A 7,116-nucleotide genomic window follows, 5' to 3' on the forward strand; every position below is an offset into this window, starting at 1 on the left:
TAGGAGGAGTTAGTAATCCCCCAACTCTGGCATAAGAGCCTTCACAGCGGGGTGAATGAGTGGCACCTTGGCGGCTTAATCACAGAGCCAGAGCTACCGCTGAGGCTCACCCACAGGAGCACCACTCCTCTCCACTTCACGTGTCTATCGGGTTTGCTCTCTTCACTGAAGCACCCGCTGAGAAACCTGAAAGAGCTCTGGTTATCGTAGACTCAATTTTACAGCACATAAAATTAGCTAGCCTTTAGGGGCACCAGCAGCTTTAGTTAGATGTATACCAGGAGCCAGGGTGCTGGACATGGCAGGTAATCAGACAGGGCTGAAGTGCCCTTGAGCAAGGCACCTAACCCCCAACTGATGGGTTAAATGCAGAGAGGAATTTCACTGTGCTTCAGTGTATGTGTGAAAAATAAAGTTGCTCTTCTTCTTCTTCTTTTTAATCTTAGGGTCTTTGGCAAGCATAGGGTTTCAACGATAGTTATCCATGTAGGAGCTAACAATATACACCTTCATCAGTCTGAGCTTACGAAGAGTAACTTTGCAGAGGTCGTTAAATTAGCTAAGGTGATATCTGATGCTGTAGTATGCTCTGGTCCCATCCCAATGCGGCATGGCAATGTAGCTTACAGCAGGTTATGGTTGCTGGACTGTTGGCTGTCCAGATGGTGCTCTAAAAACAATGTAGGCTTTATTGATAATTGGAGTAGTTTTCAGGGCAAGGCTGGCCTGATAGGGTAGGATGGTATCCATCCCACTTGGGAAGGTGCTGCTCTCATTTCTTGCAGCATAGCTCATCGTCTCAGTACAGGCCTAGTTAACTTATGACAATCCAGAGCCAAGACCAGGGAATAGACAAACAGATTAAACTGACTGTCTGCTAGCTGCACAAGATCATCACTTGGTTTCCATGATATCAAAACTGTCAGATATCAGAGAGTTTGTTTTCGTAATCTAATTAATATAAAATTAGATCGGGCGGCATGGTGGTGTAGTGGTTAGCGCTGTCGCCTCACAGCAAGAAGGTCCGGGTTCGAGCCCCGTGGCCGGCGAGGGCCTTTCTGTGCGGAGTTTGCATGTTCTCCCCGTGTCCGCGTGGGTTTCCTCCGGGTGCTCCGGTTTCCCCCACAGTCCAAAGACATGCAGGTTAGGTTAACTGGTGACTCTAAATTGACCATAGGTGTGAATGTGAGTGTGAATGGTTGTCTGTGTCTATGTGTCAGCCCTGTGGTGACCTGGCGACTTGTCCAGGGTGTACCCCGCCTTTCGCCCGTAGTCAGTTGGGATAGGCTCCAGCTTGCCTGCGACCCTGTAGAACAGGATAAAGCGGCTAGAGATAATGAGATGAGATGAGATAAAATTAGATCATACTGACTGTACAGCCACTGCCAGCACCTTTGATCTAAAAGTAGGATTATTAAATATCAGATCTGTTATGTCTAAAGCGCTAATTGTTAATGTACTTATTACTGATCAGGAGTTTAATATACTGTGCTTAACGGAAACGTGGATTAAACCAAATGAGTATGTAGCATTTAAATTAAGTTTGTCCTCCTAGATGCAATTATATACACCAACCTTGTCTAACTGGCAGAGGAGAAGCATCGCAGTTATTTATAATGATTATCTAGGTGTGACTGAAACCCTGGATAAAAATTAAATATGTTTGAAGTTCTTCATACGAACATATGTGAGCCATTCCACCGAATCGGTGCCATTTCCGTCCCTAGAAAATTATATGTATAAATGTACATAAAAATGTACTTTAAAATACATTTCATTATTACGCAGAATGTCCTGCACATTGATCTGATTTCAAATTTAAGATATATAATTGTAAGGGTTAATAAAAACTACCTAAAACACTGAAAAATAGCATGTGTTACCTGTCCCCGCACTCTCTACTTAACTATGAAATATTATGATTAAAATCCTTCAGAAACAGTATTTCTTTTGCACTGTTGTGTGACTCTATATCATATCCATGGTTTAAATATATTTTTTCATAAGAAATCCACAATATCTTAGTTAAAATACACATTTTAGTCATGTCCCTGGGTTTTCACTCAGTCCTGTTACCCAAACATATTACCCCATCTGACAAATTTGGAACATTCCATAAATCACATGCTCTACAGGAAGTTACATCAGTTGTGTCTTCTGAAGGCCATGGAAAGACCAAAAGTTAGTTCTCTCATTTACTTTTCTGTATATTTGATGATTTTTTAACTTTGATAAGGTCAATGTCAACATACTGTCCTGTTACTTAAATTTCTTAGATGATATTTGTTTATTTTAAAAATACAGATTTTTGGTAAATCACTAGAATGTGTGGTCATGCTATTAGCAATGACGCCATGTGGCTTAATTCCATGTATTAGCTAATCCTAGGCTAAAAACTCAGTCCTGTTACTCATATAAAGAGTATGCAGCCATCTTTGACTTCCAAACCTTGTAAAAAAATAAATAACGTAGCCTGAGGTGGACCAATACACATTTTGAATAGTTAAATATGTGTGTTATTATAATCAGTGTTGAAAAGATACAGTGGTGCTTGAAAGTTTGTGAACCCTTTAGAATTTTCTATATTTCTGAATAAATATGACCTAAAACATCATCAGATTTTCACACAAGTCCTAAAAGTAGATAAAGAGAACCCAGTTAAACAAATGAGACAAAAATATTATACTTGGTCATTTATTTATTGAATGAAAATGATCCAATATTACATATCTGTGAGTGGCAAAAGTATATGAACTTTTGCTTTCAGTATCTGGTGTGACCCCCTTGTGCAGCAATAACTGCAACTAAACATTTCCGGTAACTGTTGATCAGTCCTGCACACCGTCTTGGAGGAATTTTAGCCCATTCCTCCGTACAGAACAGCTTCAACTCTGGGATGTTGGCGGGTTTCCTCACATGAACTGCTTGCTTCAGGTCCTTCCACAACATTTTGACTGGATTAAGGTCAGGACTTTGACTTGGCCATTCCAAAACATTAACTTTATTCTTCTTTAACCATTCTTTGGTAGAACGACTTGTGTGCTTAGGGTCATTGTCTTGCTGCATGACCCACCTTCTCTTGAGATTCAGTTCCTGGATAGATGTCCTGACATTTTCCTTTAGAATTCACTGGTATAATTCAGAATTCATTGTTCCATCAATGATGGCAAGCTGTCCTGGCCCAGATGCAGCAAAACAGGCCCAAACCATGATACTACCACCACCATGTTTCACAGATGGGATAAGGTTCTTATTCTGGAATGCAGTGTTTTCCTTTCTCCAAACATAACGCTTCTCATTTAAACCAAAAAGTTCTATTTTGGTTTCATCCGTCCACAAAACATTTTTCCAGTAGCCTTCTGGCTTGTCCACATGATCTTTAGCAAACTGCACACAAGCAGCAATGTTCTTTTTGGAGAGCAGTGGCTTTCTCCTTGCAGCCCTGCCATGCACACCATTGTTGTTCAGTGTTCTCCTGATGGTGGACTCATGAACATTAACATTAGCCAATGTGAGAGAAGCCTTCAGTTGCTTAGAAGTTACCCTGGGGTCCTTTGCGACCTCGCCAACTATTACACACCTTGCTCTTGAAGTGATCTTTGTTGGTCGACCACTCCTGGGGAGGGTAATAATGGTCTTGAATTTCCTCCATTTGTACACAGTCTGTCTGACTGTGGATTGGTGGAGTCCAAACTCTTTAGAGATGGTTTTGTAGCCTTTTCCAGCCTGATTAGCATCAACAACGCTTTTTCTGAGGTCTTCAGAAATCTCCTTTGTTCATGCCATGATGCACTTCCACAAACATGTGTTGTGAAGATCAGACTTTGATAGATCCTTGTTCTTTAAATAAAACAGGGTGCCCACTCACACCTGATTGTCATCCCATTGATAGAGTCAGGTGTTTTCAAATTTCACCTTCAAATTAACTGCTAATCCTAGAAGTTCACATACTTTTGCCACTCACAGATATGTAATACTGGATCATTTTCCTCAATAAATAGATGACCAAGTATAATATTTTTGTCTCATTTGTTTAACTGGGTTCTCTTTATCTACTTTTAGGACTTGTGTGAAAATCTGATGATGTTTTAGGTCATATTTATGCAGAAATATAGAAAATTATATAGGGTTCACAAACTTTCAAGCACCACTGTATAACAAATTAAGTTTAATTTGGGAGTGGTACAACAAGCAAATGGCACCCATTCGGTGGAATGTCCAATGTAGCCACAAAAAAACCCTCTATCCAGTCAATTCTGTTACTTATTATTTACAGGCCCCTGGGACCATATTCTAAATTTCTTTCTGAATTTACAGATTTCATCTCAGACCTGGTTGTTTCCTTAGACAAAGTCTTAGTTGTTGGTGACTTTAATATTCACTTTGATAACACAGAAGACAGTTTGAAAACAGTGTTTGCATCCATTCTAGATTCAGAAGGGGTTAATCAGAACATCACAGGACCTACTCATAATGGTGGGGACGCTCTTGATCTAATACTAACATTCGGGTTAAATATAGAAAATATAGTCACATTTCCACAGTCTGAAAGCTACCTCAGATCATTATCTCATCTTATTCAAAATATGTTTGAGCAATGATATATGCACTTCACCATGCTACCGTGTCAAATGTACATTCACGTCAACTACTTCACAGAGTTTTATCAATAGTCTCCCAGAGTCATCAAGTTTGATTGGAACACCATCAGACCCCACAGAATTTGATCAGACAACTGAATGCTAAGAGTCAATGTTCCGCGATACTTTAGATAATGTAGGTCCTCTTAAAAGAAAAATTATTTGAGAGAAAAAAAACTAGCACCTTGGTCTAATGATCACACACAAACCTTAAAACAGACCACTCAAAAATTTGAATGTAAATGGTATCAAACAAAATTGGTAGCATTCCAATTAGCATGAAAGGAGAGCCTTCTGAAGTATAGAAAAGCTCTTTCTGCTGCTAGATCAGCATATCTCTCCACCCTAATGGGGATAACAAAAATAATCCGAGATTCTTATTTAATACTGTAGCAAAATTAACAAGGAAAAAGACCATCATAGACACATGCACACCTGCAATGTGTAGTAGCAACGACTTCATGAATTTTTTCAATGACAAAATTGAAAATTTCCCACAGAAAAATTCAAACTACTAATTTAAGGCCAGACAATTTAAAGGTGCTGACTGCAAAGCTGAATTCTGGGCAAAATGTTCTGTTTTTATTGCTGTTGGAGTTTTGAGATGTTTCGCTACTGCACACACCATATGTCCTGTGTGTCAATGTTTTGCCAAGACAAAATGTATCCTGGGCGGCATGGTGGCGTAGTGGTTAGAGCTGTCGCCTCATAGCAAGAAGGTCCAGGTTCGAGCCCCGTGGCCGGCGAGGGCCTTTCTGTGCGGAGTTTGAATGTTCTCCCCGTGTCCGCGTGGGTTTCCTCTGGGTGCTCCGGTTTCCCCCACGGTCCAAAGACATGCAGGTTAGGTTAACTGGTGACTCTAAATTGACCGTAGGTGTGAGTGTGAATGGTTGTCTGTGTCTATGTGTCAGCCCTGTAATGACCTGGTGACTTGTCCAGGGTGTACCCCGCCTCTCGTCCGTAGTCAGCTGGGATAGGCTCCAGCTTGCCTGCGACCCTGTAGAACAGGATAAAGTGGCTAGAGATAATGAGATGAGATGAGAAAATGTGTCTTGCATTTTACGATTCCGGAGATTGCAGAAATAAGTGAGCAACAATATCACGTGACCACCCTGTGGCATGTTTGACCTACTTTTAACCAAAACAAGTCGGTATGGGCAAACATGGTGGACTCTGTTCTCCCGCCAGCTGAAAACCAGCGGAAAAGAAAAGCAAAGCCTGCCTATTGAGTGCAATTGTAAGACAGAGTAAGGTTAGATGACATGTCAATTTTCTGGACCGATAACTAAATTATTCTAGCTTGTGCTTAGCTATCTTAGCCTTAGAACGCATGGGCTTGACTCCATGGTAACGAGTATGGAGTTATACACTTCATGTTTTGATCTTACAGAGAAAGAAATGAGAACACAAAAGCAGTAAAAGAGAAAAGATATATTCAGCTTTTGTTTCATGGATCTATTTGTGAATGTCAACCACAAATTACATTCCTGCGACTCAAAATTCTCAGAGGTCGATGCAGAGTCACAATGTTTTCCACACATGGTGTGACGCAGTTCCAGTGATGCTAATAAATTAAAGCTCCTTGCGTTCAGCTGTTTCTGTAGGGCCATACTGTTTACCTCAAGAGGGAGGAAATTCAATCCCAAAATGGAGAAAAGCAACCCTCAGCACATCAGAATGATCACATCTCATCCCCATGATATTGTTCTTGCGAGACACAGGAAAATATCATGCACAAAAAAAAAAATTATTTCAGATAACTTTAGAGTCAGCACCTTTTAAGTAACCCTGTCGTTAACAATATAACTATCAGATCAGCAATTACAATCTTTTACTCTCCTTAGAGAAATTGAACTAAATTCATTAATTTCCACATCAAAATCTTCAACTTGTGTACAAGATCCCTTTCCTACACAATTTTTCAAACAGATAATACCAGAAGCAATTGAACCTCTTCTAAAAATAATCAATTCTTCCCTTAGAATTGTCTATGTACCCAAATCTTTTAAACTAGCAGTTATCAAACCCCTGATTTTAAAAATCTGATCTCGACCCCTGTCAGTTGTCCGATTAAAGGCCAATGTCAAACCTCCCCTTCATCTCCAAGATCCTAGAAAAAGCTGCGGCACAGCAGCTATGCTCATATCTACATCGGAATAACATCCATGAAATGTATCAGTCGGGATTTAGACCTCATTGTAGCACAGAGACAGCACTGGTTAAAGTAGTAAATGACCTACTGTTGGCATATCTGATCAGAGCTGTGTTTTTCTGCTTGTATTGCTTGACCTTAGTGCAGCCTTTGACACCATAGATCATTCCATTCTCCTGAATAGACTAGAAAATGTTGTGGGAATTAAGGGAACAGCCCTCTCCTGGCTCAGGTCTTATTTAACTGGACACTATCAGTTTGTTGATGTAAATGGTGATTTTTCTATGCATACAGAGGTAAAGTTTGATTCTGTCTTAGGCTCAC

The sequence above is a fragment of the Neoarius graeffei genome, chromosome 20 (assembly GCF_027579695.1).
Source record: "Neoarius graeffei isolate fNeoGra1 chromosome 20, fNeoGra1.pri, whole genome shotgun sequence".
Classification (NCBI taxonomy): Eukaryota; Metazoa; Chordata; class Actinopteri; order Siluriformes; family Ariidae; genus Neoarius; species Neoarius graeffei.